This window comes from Chiloscyllium punctatum, chromosome 45 (genome assembly GCF_047496795.1).
Source record: "Chiloscyllium punctatum isolate Juve2018m chromosome 45, sChiPun1.3, whole genome shotgun sequence".
In the NCBI taxonomy this organism is placed as follows: domain Eukaryota; kingdom Metazoa; phylum Chordata; class Chondrichthyes; order Orectolobiformes; family Hemiscylliidae; genus Chiloscyllium; species Chiloscyllium punctatum.
In genome coordinates, this window is record NC_092783.1 from 52,146,592 (window position 1) to 52,174,376 (window position 27,785).

Here is a 27,785-nt window from a genome sequence, read left to right on the forward strand (position 1 = left end):
GTGTTCAAAATTATGAACAGTTTTGACATGATAAAGCATTATGTCAGTAAGTAGGGGTCACAATTTCAAGATTGTCAGCAAGAGAGCTAAGGAGTAAGATGAGGAGAAACTTCTTTCCTCAGAGAGTTGTAAGGATTTGGAATATGCTGCCTAGGAGGAGTGGTAGAAGCGGTTTCCATAAAAGGTTTCAAAAGACATTGGGTTATGCACTTGAATTTAGAGAGATGGTTGGAGAATGGGACTAGCTGGGCCTATCTTCCGGGGGTCAGTACAGGCAGAATGGCCTGAACTGCCTTTTCCTCACCTGTAATAAAGTCTCAGGACACCTGGTTATGGTCCAACAGGTTTATTTGACTCGGAGGTGTTGGGACTAGGGTGGACAAAGTTAAAAATCATACAACATCAGGTTACTATCCAACAAGTTTATCACAAGCTTTCAGAGCGCTGCTCCTTCATCAGGTGGTTGTAGAGAATAAGATCATGCTCACAAAATTTATAGCCAAAAGAGTCCAGTGTCATGAAAATGTGATACAGTAAACAATCTTAGATAAAAACTTTCATTTTTTTTAAGGGGATATGCTGGTTTCTGTTCTTTGATATGTAAATCCCAGAACATGAATTCACGCAAAATTGTAAAACTTCACAGAGGATTTGTCAGTTTGAGATAGCGTTGAGACACAGACAGACTTCACACCTTTTGTTTAAAAACCTGAGCTATCTTGAGAATGTAATTTAAAAGAAGCGTTGGGATTTACATACCAAAGAACAGAAACCAGCATATCCCAATATAAAAGATTTAAATTTTAATCTAAGATTGTTTACTGTATCACATCTCCATGACACTGGACTCTTTTGGCTATAAATTGTGTGTGCATGATCTTAATCTCCACAACCACCTGATGAAGGAGCGGCGCTCTAAAAGCCAGTGCTTCCAAATAAACCTGTTGGACTATAATCTGGTGTTGTGTGATTTTTAACTAGGTTTATTTGAAATCGCACAAGCTTTCGGAGCGCAGCTCCCTTCCCCGGGTCTCTACTGTAACATTCAGAGTTCCTGTAAAGTATCTGCACTGTATCAATCAAGGTCTGACGTAATGTCTGGGCCACCTCCCCCAGGAATGGGGGCGTGGCGGAGGAGATGATTGACAAGGGGGACTCCGGCCGCTCCGCCCCCTCCCCTTGGACGAGCCTCCTTCCCACCGGCCAATGGGCAGCGAGAGAACCGGGCGAGCCTCTCTCACGTGACGCGGACGCTGCCAGCATGGAAGGAGCGAGCGCGTGACAGCGGGAGAGGCAGAGCGCGCGGAGTCCGGGCACACTCTTCACCTCCAGAGCGATGCAGTGACTCCGACTCTCAAACAACTGCAGTAGCAACAACAACAACAAAAAAGTGAAATTTGCAAAATATTACAACGGTGCAACGACAGAGGGGGCGGCAGATGTTTCTTACGGCTGCATTGCGTTCCCTGCGGAAAATCAGGTAAGAGAACAACATTTCAAAATAACAATACTGCACGCCAAACGCATCTTAAATTAGGAAAGCGAATGGTTACAATCGTAAGCGATGTGTTTATTTCTTTGTCATCAAGGGTTTTAGAGTTGTTCAAGTTGTGGTCTGATTTCTATTTAAATACCTTAAACCACGTCATAGTTCGGAAAAGAAAGTTTTTTTTCCGTGTTTGACTCCGTTGGAATGACAAGTTCCTTCAAAAGAAAAAAAAACGTGTTTTTAATTGTTTCTTTCTCGATGCCAGACGGAAGGAGGAAATTATTTTGCAACTTTTTTTTTGCTCCCCTCCCCCTTTAATGTAATTCGATACAATGGAGGCCGATGTCTTTTGCTGTGACTGACAGCCACGAGGACCAATGGGCTGCCGTTACCTTGGCAAGTTGGCAGACCGGTCCAGCGGATGGCCAATGGGCACCGGCGAGGGGCGGGCCCTGTGACTGAGTGGCTGATGCAATGTAAACCTCGAGCTGTCACAAGGCAATTCAGCACTAACCTTCCCTGAGACAAGGGAGTGTTGTGTTAGTACAAGTACCTTTAACAAGAGGGAGGTAAAAAGGCACATTGCTTCAGCCTTTGTAGATTTAAATAACCAAGAAGACCAGGGTTTATTTTATCATTTCAAACAGTTTCCTTCTTTTCTCACAAATATTTTCAGTGTAGTTTTGGTTTAGGGAGCGATGGGGGGCACACACACCAAGATTTCATCACACTTTGAAAATGATTGTTTTTATTTCTATGAAATACCTTCAGCATCAAAATTGACCTCCGTACCCTATTTTGCAATAGCCAAATCTGCAGCCTTACATGTGATGCCAGAATAGGAAGCTTCATTGCAAAAAACACATGCTGCATTACATGACTGTTTATGTCCTTATAGAAATTAATTGTTCACAGAAATTGTTGGAACTCTGCAAAAAAGTGCAAATTTATTTTACTGTTCTAGCTGAAGACTGATATGATAGCATAACTGAGTTTGTTCACATTTTCAAGGTTTTTACACATTGCCAACTAACCTAATTTAAAATAAAAAAAAATTCTTTTTGTCCTCTTTGTGTCAGTTGCCATGTACTTTAATATGATCCAGAATACAGGCAGGTAGACATTGTGAGATTTCTCATAGGACTACTGTGTATCCAATTTGCACAGGTTTGTGTATGTAACCTGAGTTGCTTCTCCTATTAGAATCATAGAGATGTACAGCATGGAAACAGACCCTTCGGTCCAACCTGTTCATGCCGACCAGTTATCCCACCCAATCTGGTCCCACCTGCCAGCATCCGGCCCATATCCCTCCAAACCCTTCCTTATTCATATAACTGTCCAAATGCCTCTTAAATGTTGCAATTGCACCAGCCTCCACCACTTCCTCTGGCAGCTCATTCCATACACGTACCACTCTCTGTGTGAAAACGTTGCACCTTAGGTCTCTTTTATATCTTTCCCCTCTCACCCTAAACCTATTCCCTCTAGTTCTTGACTCCCTGACCCCAGGGAAAAGACTTTATCTCTTTATCCTATCCATGCCCCTCATACTTTTGTAAACCTCCATAAGGTAACCCCTCAGCCTCCGATGCTCCAGGGAAAACATCCCCAGCCTGTTCAGCCTCTCCCTATAGCTCAAATCCTCCAATGCTGACAACATCCTTGTAAATCTTTTCTGAACCTTTCAAGTTTCACAACATCTTTCCAAAAGGAAGGAGACCAGAATTGCATGCAACATTCCAATAGTGGCCTAACCAGTGTGCTGTACAGCCGCAACATGACCTCCCAACTCCTGTACTCAATACTCTGACCAATAAAAGAAAGCACAACAAACGCCTTCTTCACTATCCTATCTACCTGCGACTTCACTTTCAAGGAGCTATGAACCTGCACTCCAAGGTCTCTTTGTTCAGCAACACTCCCTCGGACCTTTCCATTAAGAGTACAAGTCCTGCTAAGATTTGCTTTCCCAAAATGCAGCACCTTGCATTTATCTGAGTTAAACTCTATCTGCCACATCTCGGCCCATTAGTCCATCTGATCAAGATCCTGTTGTAATCTGAGGTAACCTTCTTCATTGTCCATTACACCTCCAATTTTGGTGTCATCTGCAAACTTACTAACTGTGTACCTGTTATGCTCACATCAAAATCATTTATGTAAATGACAAAAAGTAGAGGATCCAGCACCGATCCTTGTGCCACTCCATTGGTCACAGGCCTCCAGTCTGAAAAACAATCCTCCATCGCCACTCTCCGTCTTCTACCTTTGAGCCATTTCTGTATCCAAATGGCTAGTTCTCCCGTTATTCCGTGAGACCTAACCTTGCTCACCGGTCTCCCATGGGGAACCTTGTCGAATGCCTTACTGATGTCCATATAGATCACATCTACCGCTCTGCCCTCATCAATCCTCTTTGTTACTTCTTCAAAAAACTCAATTAAGTTTGTGAGATATGATTTCCCACGCACAAATCCATGTTGACTATCCCTAATCAGTCCTTGCCTTTCCAAATACATGGACATCCTGTCCCTCAAGATTCCCTCCGACAACTCGCCCACCACCGACATCAGGCTCACTGGTCTATAGTTCCCTGGCTCGTCGTTACCACCTTTCTTAAACAGTGGCACCGCGTTAGCCAACCTCCAGTCTTCTGGCACCTCACCTGTGACTATTAATGATACAAATATCTCAGCAAGAGGCCCAGCAATTCCTTCTCTAGCTTCCTGCAGAGTTCTAGGGTACAACCTGACAAGGTCCTGGGGATTTATTCACCTTTTTTGTACCCTTTCCAACTGCCTTTTTTTTTGGCTTCGTCTCAATTTCATGTCCTTTTTCCTGTTGATGGGAAAGTTTGTCACTATTGTTTTGATTATCCTCCTCCAGTTGGTGTATAAATTAATTCTTACAAGATTGGAAGAAGTGCATTGTTAAAACCAGTGTCATTGGATTTTCACTCATTGGAGATTTTCTTGGCATCAGATACATTTGCAAATGGCCATTGCATCTCTGTGTCCAGAGTGTGATACTTGAGCTGCTGTAAGGGTTCAGACTTGAATAGATTTAGTAATGACGCTGGCAAAGAATTATAAAATTGAGTATAGGATTACAAAATTGTTTGACTACCTTTATTGAAAAATGTTTCAAAATCACAAGGTTATGAATAGCACTAATAGCTGATGGATGGATTGATGATATCTCACAGGGCCTATCCGTGAAAACCAAAACTGAAGGCCGATTAAATTTAAATTTAAATTCAATTGTGTCCTCATTTTATAAATATCTCTTAGAAGCTGAATCCTTTCAATCCTTTCTGGGTTTTATCTTTTTAACGACTGGAACACTGGCCTGTTACAGATGTGTATATGAATATAATGGATTTGAAGCAGAAGGAGGCCATTCAGCTCTTTGACTCTGCTCAAACATTCACTGACATTATGGCTGATTCGATATTTTGAATTCCGCACTACCATCTATCTACGATAATTCTTGTTAGACAAAGGAATCAATCTACATCTACCCTAAAAATATTCAGTGACTACCTTAGAAAGATGTCAAAGTGTAAGTTTCAAAGTCTCGCAGCCCTCTGAGAAAATGATATCTTAACATCTCTGTCCTAAAGGGGCAACCTCTAATTTTTAAGCAGTGTCCCTGAGTTCTGGGCTCAGCAACAAGGGGAAATACCGTCTACACATCCACTTGTCCAGACCATTTAGGATCATATATACTTCAATTAAGTCACTCCTTCATCTTCTGAACTCCAGTAGAAACCAGACCAGTGTGTTCAACCTACTCATAGGTATTAATCTAGTTAACTTCCTCTAAACTGCCTCGACCACATTTTCATCCTTCCTTTAAATAATAGACAATAGGTGCAGGAGTAGGCCATTCTGCCCTTCGAGCCTGCACCACCATTCAATATGATCATGGCTGATCATCCTTAATCAGTATCCTGTTCCTGCCTTATCTCCATAACCTTTGATTCCACTATCCTTGAGAGCTCTATCCAACTCTTTCATAAATGAATCCAGAGACTGGGCCTCCACTGCCCTCTGGGGCAGAGCATTCCACACAGCCACCACTCTCTGGGTGAAGAAGTTTCTCCTCAACTCTGTCCTAAATGGTCAACCCCGTATTTTTAAGCTGTGTCCTCTGGTTCGGGACTCACCCATCAGCGGAAACATGTTTCCTGCCTCCAGAGTGTCTAATCCTTTAATAATCTTATATGTCTCAATCAGATCCCCTCTCAGTCTTCTAAACTCAAGGGTATACAAGCCCAGTCGCTCCAGTCTTTCAGTGTAAGGTAATCCCGCCATTCCACGAATTGACCTTGTGAATCTACGCTGCACTCCCTCAATAGCCAGAATGTCTTTCCTCAAATTTGAAGACCAGAACTGCACACAGTACTCCAGGTGTGGTCTCACCAGGGCCCTGTACAGCTGCAGAAGAACCTCTTTGCTTCTATACTCAATCCCTCTTGTTATGAAGGCCAGCATGCTATTAGCCTTCTTCACTACCTACTGTACCTGCATGCTTGCCTTCATTGACTGGTATACAAGAACACCCAGATCTCTTTGTACTGCCCCTTTACCTAAATTGATACCATTGAGGTAGTAATCTGCCTTCCTGTTCTTGCCACCAAAGTGGATAACCATACATTTATCCACATTAAACTGCATCTGACCACTCACCTAACTTGTCCCGGTCACCCTGTAATCTCCTAACATCCTCATCACAGTTCACCCTGCCACCCAGCTTAGTATCATCAGCAAATTTGCTAATGTTATTACTAATACCATCTTCTATATCATTAATATATATTGTAAAAAGCTGCGGTCCCAGCACTGATCCCTGCGGTATCCCACTGGTCACTGCCTGCCATTCCGAAATGAAGCCGTTTATCACTACTCTTTGTTTCCTATCAGCCAACCAATTTTCAATCCAAGTTAGTACTTTGCCCCCAATACCATGCGCCCTAATTTTGCTCACTAACCTCCTATGTGGTACTTTATCAAAGGCTTTCTGAAAGTCCAGGTACACTACATCTACTGGATCACCTTCATCCATCTTCAGAGTTACATCCTCAAAAAATTCCAGAAGATTAGTCAAGCATGATTTCCCCTTCATAAATCCATGCTGACTCTGTCCATCCTGTTACTGCTATCCAGATGTGTCATAATTTCATCCTTTATAATAGACTCCAGCATCTTTCCCACCACTGAGGTCAGACTAACTGGTCGATAATTTCCTGCTTTCTCTCTTCCACCTTTCTTAAAAAGTGGTACAACGTTAGTCACCCTCCAATCCGCAGGAACTGATCCCGAATCTATTGACCTCTGGAAAATAATCACCAACGCATCCATGATTTCTCGAGCCACTTCCTTCAGTACCCTGGGATGTATACCATCAGGCCCCGGGGACACAACAACCTTCAGACCTCGCAGTCTCTCCAACACCAATTCCTGGCAAATATAAATTCCCTTAAGTTCAGGTCCTTCAGCTACTGTTACCTCAGGGAGATTGCTTGTGTCTTCCCCAGTGAAGTCAGATCTGAAGTACCAATTCAATTCTTCTGCTATTTCTTTGTTCCCCGTAATATATTCCCCTGTTTCTGTCTTCAAGGGCCCAATTTTAGTCTTAACCATTTTTTTGCCTTTCACATACCTAAAATAGCTTTTACTATCCTCCTTTATATTATTGACCAGTTTAACTTCGTACCTCATTTTTTCTCTGCGTATTTCCTTCTTAGTAATCCTCTGTTGTTCTTTAAAAGCTTCCCAGTCCTCCATTTCCCCACTTTGCTATGTTATACTTTTTCTCTTTTAACTTTATATGTTTCTTAACTTCCCTCATCAGCCACGGCCACCCATGCCTCCTCCTAGGATCTTTCTTCCTTTTTGGAATGAACTGATCCTGCATCTTCTGCATTATACACAGAACTATCTGCCATTGTTCCTCCACTGTCATCCCTGCTAAGGTATTGCACCATTGAACTTTGGCCAGCTCCTCCCTCATAGCTCCATAGTACCCTTTATAAGGAGATCAAATGTTCACACAGTACGTAATAGGTGATCTCATTAATGCTAGGAGAAAGTGAGAGCTGCAGATGCTGGAGATCAGAGCTGAAAATGTGGTTGCTGGAAAAGCGCAGCAGGTCAGGCAGCATCCAAGGAACAGGAGAATCGACGTTTCAGGCATGAGCCCTTCAGCCGATGAGCCGATCTCATTCATGCCCTGTGTAACTGATGCATGACACCATTACTTCTACATTCAGTTCCTCTTGTAATAAAGGGTAGCATTCCATGAACTTTCTTAATTACATTCTGTACCTGAATACTAAGATTTTGTAAAAACCAAAAGAACTGTGGATACTGTAAATCAGAAACAAAAATAGAGATTACTGGAAAAATTCAGCAGATCTGACAGCATCTGTGGAAAGAAATCAGAGTTAATGTTTCGGGGTCAAGTGACCCTTTCCCAGCCCATTCAGTCTCTCCCTCTAGCTCAAACCCTCCAACTCTGGCAACATCCTTGTATATATATATTTTTTAACCCTATCAGGTTTCTCAACATCTTTTCTGTAGCAGGGAGATCAGAATCCACAAAGATCAAGCTAGCAAAGTCAACAGCAGCCAATTTGATGTAATCCCATTATAACAAATTTAGCTATAATCATTATAAACAGCTGAAAATTAATCATTTGTCATTTTAGAAATCTAGGTCAATGGTACAAGAGTGAATCAATCTGTCCAATATATAGGTAATTGATGGTGAGGCACAGTGTTCGTAACCAAGAACTTTGTGTCTCCTTTCTACACTGGCCACTAAAATTGTTCTGCTACCTCATGATTCTCTTTGAATGGTGACTAGGTTGTGATTCAGGGTGACTTTAATCTAATGCAAATATACAAGACTGCAAATGCTGGAAATCTGAAAAAAGAATAAAAAATACTAGAAAAGATCCACAGATCAGATAGCATCAGTGGGAAGAAACAGAATTTACCTTCCGGGGGATGAGTTCATATCAGTTCTGATAAATATCTTGGACGTGTCCACAGCTGCTGCCTGTGGAATTAAAAGTACTAACTTTAGCACATCACAGACGGCAATTGATCAATCAATTGTTTATTTTACACACCAGCTAATTTTATTACCTGTTGTCTTAAACTTCCTGTAACGAAAGCAATTGTTCAAATGTTTGAGATCCAAGCACAAAAACTGCAATGCTCCAGTAACTTGCCAAATAATGTTAATATGCCCACTCTCCACCCATTCTTATTTGCCATTCACCCTGTTGAATTGCAGGTTTGCTGTAATGAAATACCTAACATATTCCAGCCAATATGGTGCAGCAATCAGCAATGCCAGCAGAACAAAAATGGAGCTATAAACAGTAGGAACAATGTCTGAGGAGGTCAAGATCCAAGTAATTCATAGTGATAGGCAGGGTATAAGCTGGCTGGTTGCATGGCTCGACACATGGCCGATGAAATTTAATACTGAGCAGAGAAAAAGTGATACTTTTTGGTTAGAAGAACAAAGAGGAACCATAGGAAATAATGGGTACAATTCCAAAGGGGATGCAGGAATGGAGAAGGCCTGGAATTATACCCTTATTAATAATTTAAGGAGACAGTTCAGGTTGAGAAAGTGATTACAAAGGCATAAAGGTCCCTGAGGTTTATAAACAGAGGCATGGAGTACTAAAGCAAGCAATTGAGAGGTTTACAAAATTCTAGTTTTATCTCAGCCGGAGTATAGTGTGCAATATTGGGCAATGGATGTGATGACTATAAGATGGTGTGGGAGGAAAGGAGAAAAGATTTGTGGGAATGGTTTCAAGGATAAGTGACTTCAGTCATGGAGGTAGACTGAAGACTCTGAAATATTCTGTGAGAAGAGATTTGATTGAGATGTTAAAAATCACAAGGTTTCTGGATGAAGTAGATGGGGAGAAATTACTTACTTTGATGGAAGGATTGTGAATTGGAGGACACCAATTTAAGGTTGCTGGTTTAAAAAAAAGAAATCAACAGTCATGAGTGAAGGGAAACATTTAAGCGACAATTAGGATCTGGAATTTGTTACCTGAGAGTGTGACAAAGGTAGATTCAATTGTGCCTTTGAAATGGGAGTTATATAATTATCTGGAGAGAAATTTGCAGATACAAGGGTGGGGTGTATAACTAGTTCTTGCAGGAAACTGCCAGAGGCGTGATGAGCCTAATGGCCTCCTTTTGTGCTGTAACTATGGTTACGCTATTTTATAAGTTGCAAGTGACTTGAAAGGAGATTTACCAGAATGAAACATGCACTCCAAAGGTTGAATTATGAGGGAGAAAATATATGAATTGGAGTTCTATTCCCTCAAGTTTAGGATGTTAAGAGTGATTTGATTAAAACTTTGGCATTATTAAGCAAAACAGATCAGGTAGATGAAACTGTTCACTGGTTGGGGAGTTAAGGACTTGGAGGCATAGTCTAAAAATTAGAGCCAGTCCTTTCAGGAAGTAAATTAGGAAGCAAGGGTCACGAGCATACGGCAGTAGAAATTTTGAACTTTCTTCTGAAAAAAGATATTTTTGCTAGATCAGTTGCAAATTTAAAATCTGATGTGGAGGTGCCAGTGTTGAGCTGGGGTGGACTAGGTCAGAAGTCACATGACACAACAGGTTTATTTTAAATCACTTTTCGAGCACTGCCCGTTTGTCTAATGTAGTGTTTGTTACAGTTCTTGCAAAGTATTTTGTTCATAACATTAGTTTTGCATGTTGTCTGTGTAGGATCTTTCAAGTTCATTAGCTGCTATTTTAGTTTGTGGCCCATCATGATGCCGAGGGGTCTGAGTAGTCTGGCAGTCATTTCCAAGATGCTTTTGATGTAGGGGAGAGTGGTTAGGGTTTCTGAATGCGTTTTGTCTCCTTGTTTGGGTTTGTTGCTGAGAAATCGGCAGAATGTGTTCATTGGGTATCAGTTTTTTTAATACACTGTATAGGTGATTTTCCTCTGCTGTACCTAGTTCCTCTGTGCTGCAGTGTGTGGTGGCTCATTGAAACAATGTTCTAATGCAGCTTCGTTTGTGGATATTGGTATGATTGCTTCTGTCATTCAGTATTTGGTCCGTACGTCTTGTTTTCCTGGAGACACATGTTTGAAGTTCACCATTCGCTCTACTGCAATATCTAGGAATGGAAGTTTGTTGTTGTTTTCCTCCTCTTCAGTGAATTTTATGCCAGTAAAGGTATTGTTGATAGTCTTGAAGGTTTCCTCTAATTTGTTTCATTTCATGATGACAAAGGGGTCATCCACGTAGCAGACCCAAGGTTTGGGTTGGATGGTTGGCAGAGCTGTTTGTTAGAGTCTCTGCATTACTGCCTCTGCTAAGAACCCTGATATCGGAGATTCCATGGGTGTTCCATTGGTTTTGTTGTTGAAGGTGAGGAGAGTGGTAAGGCATAGGTCCACTAGGTTGATGATATTGTCCTTGCTGATGAAGTTGATGGTGTTTGGTGTATGTGTCTTTGGTTCTTTTAATAATGTAGTCAGTGTTTCCTTGGCCAGGTTGATGTTGATGGATGTGAACAGTGCTGTTACGTCAAAGGAGACCACCATTTCATCCTCTTCTATCTTGGTGGCTTTGATGGTCTTCAGGAATTCTTAGATGGAGTGGTTGGAGTGGCGTGAGTCTTCGGTGGAGCTCCTTGACTAATGTGTAAGTTGGTGTTCCAAGTAGCGAGACTGTGGGTATGAGGGAGGCTCCTGCTTTGTGAATTTAAGGTAAGCCGTGGAAGCGTGGTGTGTTAGATCAATCTGGTTTCATTTTTTTTTGGAAGTCGGTCTTATTTATTTCTCCAAGCCAAACACTGACATGTACAAGAATGCCAAGAAGCATGGCGTCCTAACTGGAACTCTGTCAACAAACACACTGAGTTGGATCCCAATTACCACCCCCTGAGAAAACGAACAGGAAATGACATCACAGTAAATGACATCACTAATCCAAGGAAACCTAAACACATAAATAAAAAGCAAGCCATACGACTAGTGCTTCACCGAAGCCTCGCTGATGATGTTACCTCGTATGGTGACGAAATGCCTGAAAACAAATCTTCCAGCTCAGCAAGCAAATTTACATCCAGAACCTCAACCTGAGCTACAAACCTTCTCAAAACCTGCTATTCCCTGACCGAGAGGAAACATTTCTGTTTGGCGATTATTGCACAGTGTCCGTTCATCTGTTGTCGTAGCATGGTCTTGCCAATATTCCATGCCTCAGAGTATGAGGTAGACAACATTGGCTGAATCACATGAGTACATACCTTGTACCTGGTGGGTGATCTTCCCAGCCCTCCATGTGATGGTAATATGGTTGATGATCTAGCATGTCTTGCAGAGGTCGATGTGGCAGGATTGTGTGTGTAGTGGTCGCTGTTGTTCTGAATGCTGGGTAGTTTGCTGTGAATGATAGTCTGTTTGAGAATTGGCAGTTGTTTGAAGACAAGAAATTAAGACTTTGGTGAGGTGTTCCTCGTTATCAATGACATGTTGAAGGCTGTGAAGAACATGACGTAGTTTCTCTGCTCCTGAGAAGTACTGGGTGATGAAGGGTACTCTATCAGTCATGTCCTGTGTCTGTCTTCTGAGGAGGTTGTTGCAGATTTTCCATGTGGTACATCCAAACTGGCAATTGATGAGCAGAGCACAGTATTGCATTCTTATGAATCTGTGATTGGTAGATCTTTTGACCAATGGTGCTAAGGAATCTGAGGTGAAGGAACGAGTATAGAACTAGGTTCTAAGTTACTCACGATCTCATTAAATGATGGACAGCTTCAATGGGCTAACCTCCTATTCTGGTAATTCTGAGAATCATAAGGACTGTGACTACTGGAATAATTTAAAAAGCCATTAGGTGTTATATGCAGAGAATTCTGGATGGATGAATGAAACATTTGAAATTAAAATTCTAACAACTCCTAATGAAACCCTTGTCAATTATTGGTAAAAATCCATCAGGTTTGCTAAAGTCCTTTAGGGAAGGAAACTACCACCCCTACCTGGTTTTCATTTGACTCCAGACCTACAGCAATGTGGTTGATTCTTAACAAAATTAGGGATGAGTAATAAATGCTGCCCGAGGCAGCAACACCCTCATCCCATGAATGAATTTTAAAAAGCCTAGAATCATTGAATCATATAGCACAGAAAAAGTCTGTTGGCATATCAAGTCTGCACTTACAAAAACTACGCTACGTCTACGTTAATCCCACTTTCTAGCACTTAGAGTCATAGAGATGTACAGCACGGAAACAGACCCTTTGGTCCAACTCGTCCATACTGACCAGATATCCCAACTGAATCTAGTCCCACCTGCCAGTACCTGGCCCATACCCCTCCAAACCCTTCCTATTCATATACCCATCCAGGTGCCTTTTAAATGTTGCCATTGTACCAGCCTCCACCACTTCCTCTGGCAGCTCATTCCACACATGCACCACGCTCTGTGTGAAAGAGTTGTTCCTCAGGTTTCTTATATCTTTCCCCTCTCACCCTAAACCTATGTCCTCTAGTTCTGGATTCCCCCACCCCAGGGAAAAGACCTTGGCTGTTTATCATATCCATGCCCCTCATGATTTTATAAACCTCTATAAGGTCATCCCTCAGCCTCCGACGCTGCAGGGAAAACAGCGCTGGCCTGTTCAACCTCTCCCTATAGCTCAAAACCTCCAACTTTGGCAACATCCTTGTAAATCTTTTCTGAACCTTTTCAAGTTTAAAACTTCTCCTTCTGATAGGAAGGAAATCAAAATTGCACACAATATTCCAACAGTGGCCTAACCAATATCCTGTTCAGCTGCAACATGACCTCCCAACTCCTGTACTCAATACTCTGACCAATAAAAGAAAGCATACCAAATGCCTTCTTCACTATCCTATCTACCTGCGATTCTACCTTCAAGGAGCTATGAACCTGCACGCCAAGGTCTCTTTGTTCAGCAACACTCCCCAGGACCTTACCATTAAGTGTACGAGTCCTGCTAAGATTTGCTTTCCCAAAATGCGGCATCTCACATTTATCTAAATTAAACTCCATCTGCCACTTCTGGTAATCTGATCCATTGGCTCATCTGATCAAGATCCCTTTGTAATCTGAGGTAACCTTCTTTGCTCCCACTACACCTCCAATTTTGGTACCATCCGCAAACTTACTTACTATACCTCATAAGCTCACATCCAAATAATTTGTATAAATGATGGAAAGTAGTGGACCCAGCACTGGTCCTTGTGGCACTCCACTGGTCACAGGCCTCCAGTCTGAAAAACAATCCTCCACCACTACCCTCTGGCTTCTACCTTTGAGCCAGTTCTGTATCCAAATGGCTAGTTCTCCCTGTATTCCATGAGATCTAACCTTGCTGACCAGTCTCCCATGGGGAACCTTGTCAAACGCCTTTCTGAAGTCCATATAGATCACGTCTACCGCTCTGCCCTCATCAGTCCTCTTTGTTACTTCTTCAAAAAACTCAATCATGTTTGTGAGACATGATTTCCCATGCACAAAGTTATCCCTAATCAGTCCTTGCCTTTCCAAATACATGTACATCCCCTGTACCTCAGGATTCCCTCCAACAACGTGCTCATCACTGATGTCAGGCTGACTGGTCTATAGTTCCCTGGCTTGTCCTTGCCACCTTTTGTTAACAGGGGTACCACATGAGCCAACCCCCAGTCTTCCGGCACCTCACCTATGACTATTGATAATACAAATATATCAGCAAGAAGCCGTACAATCATTATCCTAGCTTCCCACAGAGTTCTAGGGTACACCTGATCAAGTCCTAGGGATTTATCCACTTTTATGTCTTTCAAGACATCCAGCACTTCCTCCTCTGTAATATGGTCATTTTTCAAGATGGATCATACCCTTTAATGTTATGGCATTTCAAGTGCTCATTCAAGTACTTTTTAAACATTGTGAGGTTTTCTGCCTCAGCTTTCCTCTCTAGCAGTACATTCCAGATTTCCAGCACCTTCTGGGTGAAAAAAATTCCTCAAATCCTCTCTCAACCTTTTGCCATTCAGCTTAAAATTATGCACTCTCATGTCTATGATGTTAGGAGCAGAAATTATCATCAGACTGGAGCCGTTGTACTTGCGCTTGCTTGCATGGCTAAGTACTATGCAATAAGTTATACGTGATCACATTATGGATATTTATCACAACCTGTGTTTTTTGGATGGCTATCCTAAGGAGTGTTTTACAACATGGTATGTTTGGACTTTGTAACAGACATCTTTTCTAAACCTTATGACTATTACCTTCAGTATTGATAATGTTGGCAAGTGAATGAATGGATAAGTGCCCTCAAAAAGCTAGAGAGAGCACAGGTGGGATGTATTATTAACTTAATATTCAAAGCTCTTGTGAATTTGCATTAGCTGTAGTTCAGATTTTTCTGGAACCACATTATGTTTGTTATGCACGAGGCCAGACCCCCTCAAAGTATTTTAAGAATGCAGCCTAGACCTTAACTATTTCTGATTTTAAAGGCAGATGTGAAGTGGATATTCCAGGTGTGATGCAGCTGGTCAAACCACCTGGCTTTAAGCAAAACAGAATTTATTTAAATGCTACAGTTGAAACACAATCAAAAGAAAGTGGAATTTAGAATTTCTTAACTATTGGAACTGATCTGACACAGTAACTATTACTAAGTAACTGTTCCAATGTGAGAATCAGTCAGTAATCATTTACTGAAGCTTACAATGTTCCTGGACTCCAGCATCTTGTGACTGCCACAGCTCAACCAAATGAGAAAAAACCTGAACTGGTAGAACTGGCCACTTCCCTGCCACTATTAAACTAGACTCTTTGTAGACCCGTCGGTACTTCTGCCTTTACGACCTCCAAAGGACAAAATAATCTTGTTAAAGTGACAGCATTTTTGCTTTTGACATTTTGATCTACATTTTGGTTATTGAATTATTCTACAAAGTGTTTCATTCAATAACTTGCAACATTTGGATGTGGGTGTTTTTAGCTTCTGATCTTCTACAAGCATTTGCTGAAGCATGTTGCTCTCCATCTGGTTATTAACTGGAGCCAGGCATACCTGCTGAATTACTAACCATTATTTTTTTTATAGTGACTGTACGTGCAGTAAACAAAAGGGATACCAAGAATGTTGCTTCAACTCAGTGCTGAAAGTATGCATTACTTAATTTTTGAAATGAGTTTCATTCCTCTACCGATGATAATGTCTCTTCGTAAGTGTGTCAGTCATTGTCCAGTGCCTGTGGCCAGCCTTCATTTGCAGGTGGCACAGTAAGGCGATGTGATCCTCTGTTCACTTGATTTCCACTTTTCCTTCAATTTCTTCACAGAATGTGGGTGTTGCTAGCTTGGCCAGAATTTACTGCCCGTACCTAATTACCCTTGAAGGTGTTAGTGAATTGCCTTCTCAAATCATTGCTGTCCATAGCTTCAGGCTCACTGCCTTTATTCCTGATGAAGGGCTTTTGCCCGAAATGTCGATTTTGAAGCTACTTGGATGCTACCTGAACTGCTGTGCTCTTCCAGCACCACTAATCCAGAATCTGGTTTCCAGCATCTGCAGTCATTGTTTTTACCTCATATAATATACATACCCAAACAGAACTGTAACCCACCAGCAGTGAAGAAACATTAATATAGTTCCAAGTCGGGAAGGTGTGTGGATTGAAGGTGAACTTGCACACATTGATGTCCCCAAGGATCTGTTGCACTTGTCCTTCCAGGCAGTAGAGATTGTGTGTTTGGAAGTTATTATCTGAAGAGTCTTGGTGAACTTCTGCTATACCTTTTTGGAAATAGTACACACTGCTGCCACTGTGTGTGGTTGGTGTTGGTGGGGGGATGGGGGGGGGGTGGGGGGAGGTGGGGAGGGTGAACACAGAATGGCAGTTGGGGGCAGCAATTGAGCAGACTGCTTTGTTCTGAATGACACTCTGCCTTTTGAGTGTTGCTGGAGTTCCAGTCATCTAGACAAGTGGGTAGTGTCTCATCATCCTTACCTGTACGTTGTAGAGATGGCTATGCATTCTTTCTAAGTCAAAAATAATCGAGGTGGCTCAGTGGTTAGCACTGCCTCACAGCGTCAGGGACCTGACTTCAATTCCACCCTCGGGTGACTGCACGGAGTTTGCATGTTCTCTCTGCTTCAGTTTCCTCCCACAATCCAAAGGTGTACAGGTTTGGGTGGATTGGCCATGCTAGCTTGCCCATGTGTACAGGGGTGTAGGTTAGGTGGATTAGCCATGGGAAGAACAGAGTTAGAAGGACGGGGTGGAAGGCTGGGCCTAGGTGGGATGCTCTTCAGAGGGTTGATGTCAACATGAAGGGCGAATGGTCTGCTTCCACACTGTCAGGATTCTAAGAATAATCACCAAATAACATTGTTTTTCTACAGTTTTCCCCTCAAAATGTGGGGCTAATTGTAACATCTTTATTGCTACTTGGCCTGGCATTAACTAATTCAAGGAAAGAGTGATGCTGGAAAAGCACAGTAGTTCAGGCAGCATCCGAGGAGCAGGATTCATTAATTCAACATAGATTGATTTGTTGCATTATAATTTTAGACATTGATGATGAGTGAGTGCTGTTCACATGGCCATATTATCATGCTATTTCTCAGTTGTGTTGTAGTTCTTGGTAGTTTCCTGTTTCATGCTGAGTCTGTTGCCACAGCAGCAGAATACAATTAACGCTTTCAAAACACCTGGACTGAAGAGAACTAAAATTAGTCTGGATCCTGTTGGCAGTCCAGTGGCCCCTGACTATTGTGATTACTCACATGCACAGAGGCCCAGACCACTTTTTCTGGTGGTTTTTAACTTGATTAGTCATCTAGTCATCTAAAAGGATGTCCCATTGAAAATAGAAGATGTTTATCTCAAATCCAGGATTAGACTGTATGAAGCTAGAAAATTCTGATATTTCTCACTGAAATAATTGCCTTTAATTTTAGCATTTCTTAAAAATGGTTAGGGTTTAGTAGTGCTATATATGACATATGCCCCAAGAATTTATCGAATGGCAGAATCATACAGTGTTGAATGAGACAGTTTGGCCCATCATGACATTGTGTAGGCTTCTTCAAAGAAATGTTCAATCAGTCTCTTTCCCCTACCTCCTCATAGCCGTGCAGTCTTTCTTTCTCCTTCAAGTATTTATCAGGTTTCCCGTTGAAAGATACATTGAATCTGTTTCCGCAATCTTTTTCACAAAGTAAATCATCACTCATTGAGAGAAACAAATTCCTTCTGCTGTCTCTTTTTTTTTGCCCTGTTTCCTTAAACCCACCTCCTCTGCTTGCTGATACCCCTGTCCTTGGAAACCCATTGCTCAGCTGTGTAACTCTGCAGACAAAATGTTTCCTCTGTTTGGGAAAGGTGAGTTAAAGTGAATGAAAAGGATAGAAAAGGTGGAAGAAAATAAAAATTCTATGCTGACTTTATTGCACAAGGCTTTGCAACTAGATTCATTAGAGGAGGTGTGGACACAAGCTCTCTTGAAATTACAAAAATATTTCACGAAGATATAAATATATTACATTATTTATATAAATGATTTGGATGTGAACGTAGGAGGTATAGTTAATAAGTTTACAGGTTACACTAAAATTGGTGGTGTAGTGGAGATCCAAGAAGGTTACTTCAGAATACAATGGGACCTTCATCAAATGGGCCAAAGGGTGGCAGATGGTGTTTAATTTAGATAAAGTGAGGTGTTACGTTTTGGAAAGGCAAATCAGGACATGACTTATACACTTAATGGTAAGGTCCTGGAGAGTGTTGCTGGACAAAGAGACCTTGGAATGCAGGTTCATAGTTCCTTGAAAGTGGAGTCACAGGTAGACAGGACAGTTAAGAAGGCAGTTGGTATGCATGCTTTGATTGGTCAGTGTATTGAGTATCGGAGTTGGGAGGTCATGTTGCGGCTGTGCAGGACATTGGTTAGGCCACTTTTGGAATACTCTATAAAATTATGGTATCCCTGCTATGGGAAGAAAGTTGTGAAACTTGAAGGAGTTCAGAACATGTTCACAAGGATTTTGCTAGGGTTGGAGGGTTTCAATTGTAGGGAGAGGCTGATTAGGCTGGGGCTATTTTCTCTGGAGCATCGAAGGCTAACTGGTGACCTTAGAAATTTATAAAATGATGAGGGGCATGGATAGGGGGAAGAGCCAAGGTTTTTTTCCCCCAGGGGAAGGGAGTCCAAAACTAGAGGGTTTAAGGTGAGAGGGGTAAGATTTAAAAGAAACCTAAAGGACTACATTTTCACGCAGAGGGTGGTGCATATATAAAATATGTTACCAGAGAAGTGGTGGAGGCTGGTACAATTGTAACATTTAAAAGGATGGGTAAACAAATAGGAAGAGTTTAGACAGACATGAGCCACATGCTGGCAAGTAGGACTAGATTAATTTGGGATATCTGGTTGGCATGGATAAATTGGACCAAAGAGTGTGTTTCCATGCTGTACATCTCTATGATTCTTAAAATTATTGGACAATCTCACCAGATTACTGCCATCTGTGAAAAGCAGTTTTATGATCATTTTGTAACATGCTGAGAAATTTCTTGTTAATTTTAGCTGACTGGTGACGCAGTTGTCAAGGCAGTTTATTGATTTTGTTTGCATTTTTAATGAGGGTGGAGTGAGGGAGTTGCTCATTCAGTGAAAATCCCTGAACTGGAGAGTTAAATACAAAAGAAATTTGGGGCTAAATTGCACCTTTCCCAGCTCTAATTTTGTTTTTTGATTTCAATATCTGTCACTGATTCTCTACTTCCTCTGGCTGTGAACAGAACGTCAAGCATTTTCTGGCAAATGACAGATATCCAGGACCTTGCATCTTTACTCCATACTGGCTTTAATTTATTAATTAGACAGCATTGACTGAGTCTATTGAGTTGTCCGTCACAAAGTTGCTTTACTAAGTGAGGTAACTGTGGTGGCATTGAGTTAACTGGAAGTGCAATTTTCTGTGAAAATGAGTCCTTAACAATTTGGTCAGATAAACAACTGCATTTATTCTTTAAAATATCAATGGAGAAAATAATGGGAGTAAAATTTGTGGACAAGTCTTTTTATGACTTGTCAAATGTGAACAGTATGTAGCTAGAGAAAATTAGTAACAAATAAATTGGGCCAGTTTACTTTGTCTGAAGAACTGAAATTGGACAAATCTTTCCTGATGATTGGGGGACTGTCTTGGGAAAGTTAGAAGGGTTAGAGCTTGGGTTCTCCAGTGAATGAACAGTAATTCTATGAAAGCAATTTCCTAGGAAATATCAGTAGCATATAGTGTTGAATCAGTCAAATGCCAATTAGTTCGAAGTTTTTAAAATGTTATGATTGGTTTATTGTTACGTGTACTGAAGTACAATGAAAAGCTTTATTTAAGAGCAGTACGGGTAGATCATAGTAAGCAAGGATGTACAGATCAAAGGTTGTAAAAAAACCTTAGACAAAGGCATACATGTTACTATGCACAGGCTGTGTGCTAAACGAGATCAACATGATTTGAGGCTAGACAGTCCATTCGTTAGTCTCATAACAGCCAGGAAGAAGCTGTACCTGAACCTGCTGGTGCATGTGTTCAGGCTTCTATATCTTCTGGAGAGGTTGGAGGAGATCATTAATGGGGTGCAATGGGTCTTTGAGATGTTGGCAGCCTTTCTGTGGCGATGAGCGATGTAAATGGAGTCTGTGGACTGAAGGTTGGCATCAGTGATGGTCTAGGCTCTGCACGCCACCTTCTGTTGTTTCTCATGGTCCTGGGCACAGCAGTTGCTATACCAGGTCGTTATGCACTTGGACAGTATGATTTGAATAGGGCATCTGTAAAGGTTGGTGAGGATCCCTATGGACATGCCACATTTCCTGAGCTGCCTGAGGAAGAAGAGGCATTGTTGTGCCTTCATGACCATCGCATCTACATGGGAAGTCCAAGACAGGTTGTTGATTATCGTCACTCCAAGGAACCTGATGCTGTCCATCCTCTCAACTTCAGTTCTGTTGATGTAGATGGGAGTGTGTTCTCCTCCTTTCTTTCTGAAGTCAATGATCAGTTCTTTAGTTTTGCCAACATTGAGAGAGAGGCTGGTCTCATGCAATTTGACACACGACATACAAACAATTTTCGACTGGGTCCACCCAATCAGCCCCACACAACCTTTGTTTATCACAATGAACATTTTCCACCATGGCAGAAATCATCTGAGCTTTTGGCTAAAGTGAAAACTCAAATAAAAATTCAAGTAAACTGGGGAAGATCTGCAAAATTCCTCTCCTATCTGTCTGGGCAGCTGAAACTGGTCTAGGAGATCACTCAGCACTGAATCACTTACCTTTCACAGGACATGATAACACCTCAGCCAAAGACAGATCCAGTATGCATAGAATCATACAGTTAGAAACAGACCCTTTGGTCATTTGAAGGAATTCAATGAACCAGCATCTACAGCCCAGGCCAAAAAGACCACCACATGACATCTAACATAGATCACACCTTATGCAAAGAAAAATTGTGACCCTTCCAACTGGAGCACAACCTATTCCCTTAATTATCTTAGAACATCAAACATATCACTTACTGATTAAAAATTGATTGCCATAATTAGTCAGCAACTAAACTAAATGATGGAGGGAGTGGGGAGGATGGGAATTGTGAGAGGAGATGTGGTAAATCAAAGGGAAGGACTGAAGTAGAAGAGCAAACTTGAGTAATGATAGCCAGTCTGACCAGAAGGGTTTGAGTGTACAAAAATAATTGCATACTAGCAGATAAAGCCAGAGACTGTTTTACTATTTTTGCAATGGAGGCACAGGCTCTGTATCTGAATTGTAACAGTGAACTGTTTAAAAGGTTTGAAGGGTTATCAGAAACAGACAGGAATGTAGATTTGAATTGTAACTGGATTTGCCATGATCTTATTGAATGTGACTAAATGGCTTGCTCCTAATAGGAATGTTTAAAGAGACCCTGTTGCAGGGTGACCAAAACTAGGACCTGAATATTGAAAGGTCTTTGGTATTTAAAAAGAGGTAGAAATCTCAAAGTGTGTTGTGTGCCTAATATTTGTCAAAGCAAAGTTGCTGGAATCTATCATTGAGAAGATTATGGCAGGATACTTAGAAAATCATCATGACTGAGTCGAGTCAATATAGCTTTATGAAAAGAAAATCATGTTTAACTAGTTTATCAGACTTTTTTTTTAAAGTAAGGAACAATTAAGGTGGATAACTGGGAACTTGTAGAAGTGTACTTGGACTTCCAAAATGTGTTTGAGAAGGTTCCAGATCAAATGTTAAGAAGCAAAATGAAAGCTCATGATAGAGGTAGAAAGACATTAGCATGATAAGGAATTAACAGTTTATTCCTGTAATTTGGTAATACCAAGATAGATTTGGATATAAGTGGTCAGAAGGAGGTAGTATCTGAAAAGGGATATGGACAAAAATCAGTGAATGGTCAAAATTTGGCGGTGATATGGGAAAATTTGAACTTGAGAGATTGCAGAATTCTATGCTACAGAGAGAAGTTGGTGTATGAATCTCAATGTTAAAATGCAGATACAGCAACCGATAAGGAAGACAGATGAAAATTGTTGCTTGTGGCAAGGGCAATGAGATATAAAAGTGGGAACATTTTACTGATGTAGAGGGCCTTAGTGACACCATATCTGAAGTATTGGGTTTGATTTGGTCATAAGACATAGGAGTGGAAGTAAGGCCATTCGGCCCATCGAGTCCACTCCGCCATTCAATCATGGCTGATGCGCATTTCAGCTCCACTTACCAGTGTTCTCCCCGTAGCCCTTAATTCCTCTAGACAACAAGAATCTATCAATCTCGGCCTTGAAGACATTTAGTGTCCCGGCTTCCACTGCACTCCGTGGCAATGAATTCCACAGGCCCACCGCTCTCTGGCTGAAGAAATGTCTCCGCATTTCTGTTCTGAAATGACCCCCTCTAATTCTAAGGCTGTGTCCACGGGTCCTAGTCTCCTCGTCTAACGGAAACAATTTCCTAGCATCCACCTTTTCCAAGCCATGTATTATTTTGTACGTCTCTATTAAGTCTCCCCTTAATCTTCTAAACTCCAACGAATACAATCCCAGTATCCTCAGCCGTTCCTCATATGCTAGACCTGTCATTCCAGGGATCATCCGTGTGAATCTCCGCTGGACACGTTCCAGTGCCAGTATGTCCTTCCTGAGGTTTGGGGACCAAAACTGGACACAGTACTCCAAATGGGGCCTAACCAGAGCTTTATAAAGTCTTAGTAGTACATCTCTGCTTTTATATTTCAACCCTCTTGAGATAAGAGACAACATCTTGTAAGTGAAAAGATTAATTATATTAGAGGTAGTTTATTCATCTATTTCCTGGAGTGAAGGGTGTATCATATGATGAAAGGTTGAACAAGTTAGGCCAGTACCCATTGGCGTTTGTAATAATGAAAGCGTAATCTTATCAAAACATTGATACGGTGGTTATGAGGAAGAATTTTTTCCTTGTCGGAAAATCTAGTTCAGGATGACACAGTGCAAGAATTAAAAAGTCTCTGCTTTCAGCTGAAGAGGCTTGCTTATATGTGGAATGCTGTTCTGCAGAAAGCACTGGTTGTTGAACTTAGTTAAGTCAAAGTTAAAAATCACACAACACCAGGTTATAGTTCAACAGGTTTAATTGGAAGCACTAGCTTTCGGAGCGCCACTCCTTCATCAGGTGGTAGTTAAGGCAGAGTTGGATTGATTGTGTGATCAACAAGGGAGTTGAGATTATGGGGGGCAGACAGGAAAAAGGAGTTCAGAGTGCAACTTGATCAACCATGTTCTTATACAATGGTGGAACAGGATTGAAGGGTTAAATTCTATGTTGCTATATAACAACTTTGCTATTAGATTATCCTCCTCCTAAGGGCTTTCTGGTGGTGAGTGTTCTGGAAACGCAGCATATCTCAATAGATTCTCCAATATGTTAATTCAAATAGAACCTGAATTAATCAGTTGGGCGACATGGTCTGTTACTGTGCTGTGGACACTCTAATTCTTTGTAAATAATCAGGAGCCCTTCTGAAACACTACTGGAAATGATAAACCAACGCATGTGAATGCATGAACATCCCTCGTGATCCAATTACTAGGTGCTAATGTTTAAAATGCTGCTTTCTTGTTATAACCGAGATTAATTTAGGCTAGACCCATGAACGGTGCAGGTGAGAACACATAGAACAATAGAACACAGGAACAGGCCTCTCAGCCCACTATGGCTGTGCTGACCATGATGGTAAAAACAATGACTGCAGATGCTGAAAACCAAATACTGGATTAGTGGTGCTGGAAGAGCACAGCAGTTCAGGCAGCATCCAACGAGCAGCGAAATTGATGTTTCGGGCAAAAGCCCTTCATCAGGAAAGATGAAGGGCTTTTGCCCGAAACGTCAATTTCGCTGCTCGTTGGATGCTGCCTGAACTGCTGTGCTCTTCCAGCACCACTAATCCAGTGCTGACCATGATGCCATTCTAAACAATCTCATCTGCCTTTGCATAGTCAGTCTCCCTCTGTTCCCTGCCTGTTCATGTGTCTGTCTTATTGCCTCTTCAGACATTGCTATTGTATCCACTTCTACTATCTCCCCCTGCAGTGCATTCCAGGTACTTGCCACACTCTGTGCTTTGAAAATAAACTTTCCTTACATATCCACTTTAAACTTGTCTCCTCTTGTTTTAAACCTATGCCCCCTAATATTTGCTATTCCCACCCTATCAATGCCTTTCATAATTCTATATATTTCTGTCATGTCGCTCTTCAGTCACCGATGTTCTGGCATGAACAATCCAAGTTTGTTCAACTCCTCCGTATAGTTAATACACCCCAATCCAGGCAGCACCCGAGTAAATCTCAGCATCCTTGCTGAGACCCTTATATCATTCCTATAGTGTGGCGACCAGAATGGATGTAGTATTCCAAATGTGGCCTCACTAAAGTCTTTTACAGCTGCAACATAACTTTCTGGAGTACTGTGAACAGTTTTTGGCCCTTAAGGAAAGGTATCATTTCATTGGAAGCAGTTCAGAGAAGGCTCATGAGGATGTTCCCTGGTATGGAGGGATTGCCTTATGAGCAAAGGCGATACAATTTTTGGGACTCTATTCACTGGAGTTTAGAAGAATGAGAGGTGATTGACACTGAGGTGGGGAGGATCTTCTCTGAGGGTTGAGTGTCTTTGGAACACCTTGCTACAGACTGAGATAAATTTTTGATCAGTAGGGGAATCAAGGATTATGGGGAAAGGGCAGGAAAGTGGACATGAGGGAGCGTTGGATCAGCCGTGATCCTCTTGAATTGAGTAACAGGTTAGAGGGGCTGAATGGTCCATTCCTGTTCTGATATCTTATTATAGTCCAATGGAAAGCAGTATTGAAATAACCTATGTAAAAGTTTTAATCTGTATTGTAAGAAATGGATCTGCTTTTCAAACCTACTTAATTTATTTCTACTATAGTAAAACAAGTGGGAGCCCTCTTCTTTTAATAAGGGGACACTGTTCAGGTTAGATTCCCTACAGTATGGAAACAGGCCCTGTGGCCCAACAAGTCCATGCCAACCCTCCGAAGAGCAACTCACCCAGATCCTGTCCCCTACCCTATATTTACCTCTGACTAACGCACCTAACACTATGGGCAATTTAGCTCAGCCAATTCACCTAACCTGAACATTTTTGGACTGTGGGAGGAAACCAGAGTACCTGGGGGAAACCCACGCAGACACTGGGAGAATGTGCAAACTCCACACAGACAGTCGCCCAAGTTGGGAGCCAAACCAAGGTCCCTAGTGCTGTGAGGTAGCAGTGCTAACCACTGAGTCACCGTGTCACCCCGAATGGATTATTAAATCGTTATGACTTTCTTTTTCTTGGAGAAGGGATCCCTAGACCTGATAGTGGTGTTGAATGAAATGTTTAGCAAAAATTTAGTTTTGTGTAATAAATTCACTTTTCAATATAAAAAGTTGAATTTCAAGTCCGTGCCCACAACTCCTATATATCTTTTACTTGACAAGAAGTTTCAAAGTCTGCATTTCCTCATTATTCTCACCAAGTCAAATTGTGTGTTTACTTTTTGACATTGGTGCTTTAAGCCCTTTCTATTTTGACGTATTGCTATTGTGCAGCTCAATAACAGCCAGAGGGACAAGATGATTATATTGCAAGGCATTAATTAATGTTAGAAAGTTTGCTATAGGACAGCTCCAAGAGCTAGAATCTAAGGATGATGGAATATTGGTTTCTGGGAGGTGAGCTAATGACTTCAGACCACCTGTTTCAAAGGCAGAATTATGCTCGCTCCCTTGAGATTGTGTCAGTTTGCTCTACAGTTGAACAGCTTATGAAGCAAAGCCAGGGACCAAACAATTGATTCCTGTTCCATTAGCAACTAAATACAGGAGTTGAGAAAGAAAAAGGCAGTATACTTTAAAGTGAGGCTAGTTCTGGTGTTGCCTTGTTGGATCATATGGCAAAAGGTACAGAAGAAAAATTAGTTGGAGTGCATTGTTATGATCACAGCTGGTGCTATGACGAGGCAAGTCCAATGCCAAAATGAAACCTGACAGATTATTTCTTGTTGTTTTGGTTTAAAAAAAGTAGGCTCTCATTGAAACATGAGTATGCTATATGGCGTATTTTGCTGTAACAATAAAACAAAAGATACTATGCAAAATGAAATGCAAGTAAAATTGAATAAATCAAACTATTTACATGTTTAAAGATTTCAAAACATGTCATAAAGCTATCATCCCCAAAATGCTGCTTTACAGATCACCTCTTCACAGTACTGTCACCAGAGAGAAGTTCCTTCTCTATCACCCCTCCACATTTAATTTAACAAAGAGTTCAATTCCAGGTTTTAACAATCTGATAATCTCTTCCTGGCACCTTTTTATATACCAGAGTTAATATTCTCCGCTTTAAACAACACCTTCAGACACACGAAACTTCTGTGCCACTAGGTCAAAATCAAAAATCCAAACAAATTATATTAGACAAATCTCACACATTACATCACAAATAGTAAATATTATGAAGCTGTGCCATCTGCATGTATGCGGAAGTAATTTTCTCTCTCTCTCTCTCTCTCTCTCCCTGAAGTCACAAAATCAAGCTTGTGTTGTGTTTTTGTAAATGCCAGTGACTCTCTGGTGTGTTGCCCAAACAGATGTTGTCAGCCAATTGTTGACTGTTGGAGAATGTGACGCACTTGCCTGCCTCTGTCCTCAGCCAGTTTGCCAGATGCAAGGTTCCAGTGGGACTGATTGAGCAGTAATTGTCAGAGATAAAATATCTCACACATACAGGATAGATGTGCTAGCTGAAATGGGGAGAGAATCCACAATTGGCTCTGACTGCTCTATACAAACATAAGTATGAATGCCACTGTCTGAGTGGAAATCAAAAGGTTTCCAGATTAAATCTAGAGTCAGACAGGGTTGCCGTCTTTCTCCTGCCATGCTTGTGTGTTGCACAGAGACTTATGCCAAGTCCATCAGGAAGGATGTGGAGCTAATGATCCCAGGCAGCGGAGGCCTGCAGGTCAAATCCTCCCAGTACATAAATTTGACGCCATTGATGCACAGTGTCATGAGCATCTACGACCAATTTAACACGACCTTGGGAGCCAGGATACATCAAGGCAAGAGTGAGGCTGTGTTCTATGGGAGAAAATGAGCATTGCGGATCCTGGAGATCAGAATCAGCGAGTATGGTGTTGGAGAAGCACAGCCGGTCAGGCAGTATTAGAAGAGCAGGGGAATCGATGTTTTGAGCATACGCTCTTCACTATGAAGTGCTTACGCCTGAAACATTGATACCCCTACTACTCGGATGCTGCCTGACAGGCTGTGCTTCTCCAGCACCATACTCTTCGAATATGTTCAATAGGAACTGGGCTAACTGGTCACTTATCTCCTTCACCATCCATATCTGAAGCTATAGACATATGCTTCAGAGCATGCAGTGAAAACTGGGAGGAGCACATCACTGAGGAGAAAGGAAACTGTATATGTGGAACCACTGCGCTCTCTTTACAGGTTAAAAAAAACCTGGTTACTTAGTATAAGGTGCTCTGTACCTTGCAGTACATGGCACAGGTGTGGCTGACTCCCTGAGCCTGCACTGTAGCAGTCACCTGAGCCATCTGCCTTATCTGGAGATCAGAAATGGATCTTGTCTGCAGGGACATCA

At 41.6% G+C, this 27,785-nt stretch overlaps 1 protein-coding gene across 2 annotated transcripts in view; it reads left to right on the forward strand.

The window, feature by feature from the left end:
- The first annotated feature begins 1,252 nt into the window (after positions 1-1,252).
- LOC140467430 (Krueppel-like factor 15) overlaps positions 1,253-27,785 on the forward strand; it is a 57,678-nt gene continuing 31,145 nt past the window's right edge. For both annotated transcript variants that reach the window (XM_072563784.1, XM_072563783.1), the window contains exon 1: positions 1,253-1,480. The gene's annotated coding sequence lies outside the window, so the exon portion shown is untranslated. The remainder of the gene's footprint in view (positions 1,481-27,785) is intronic.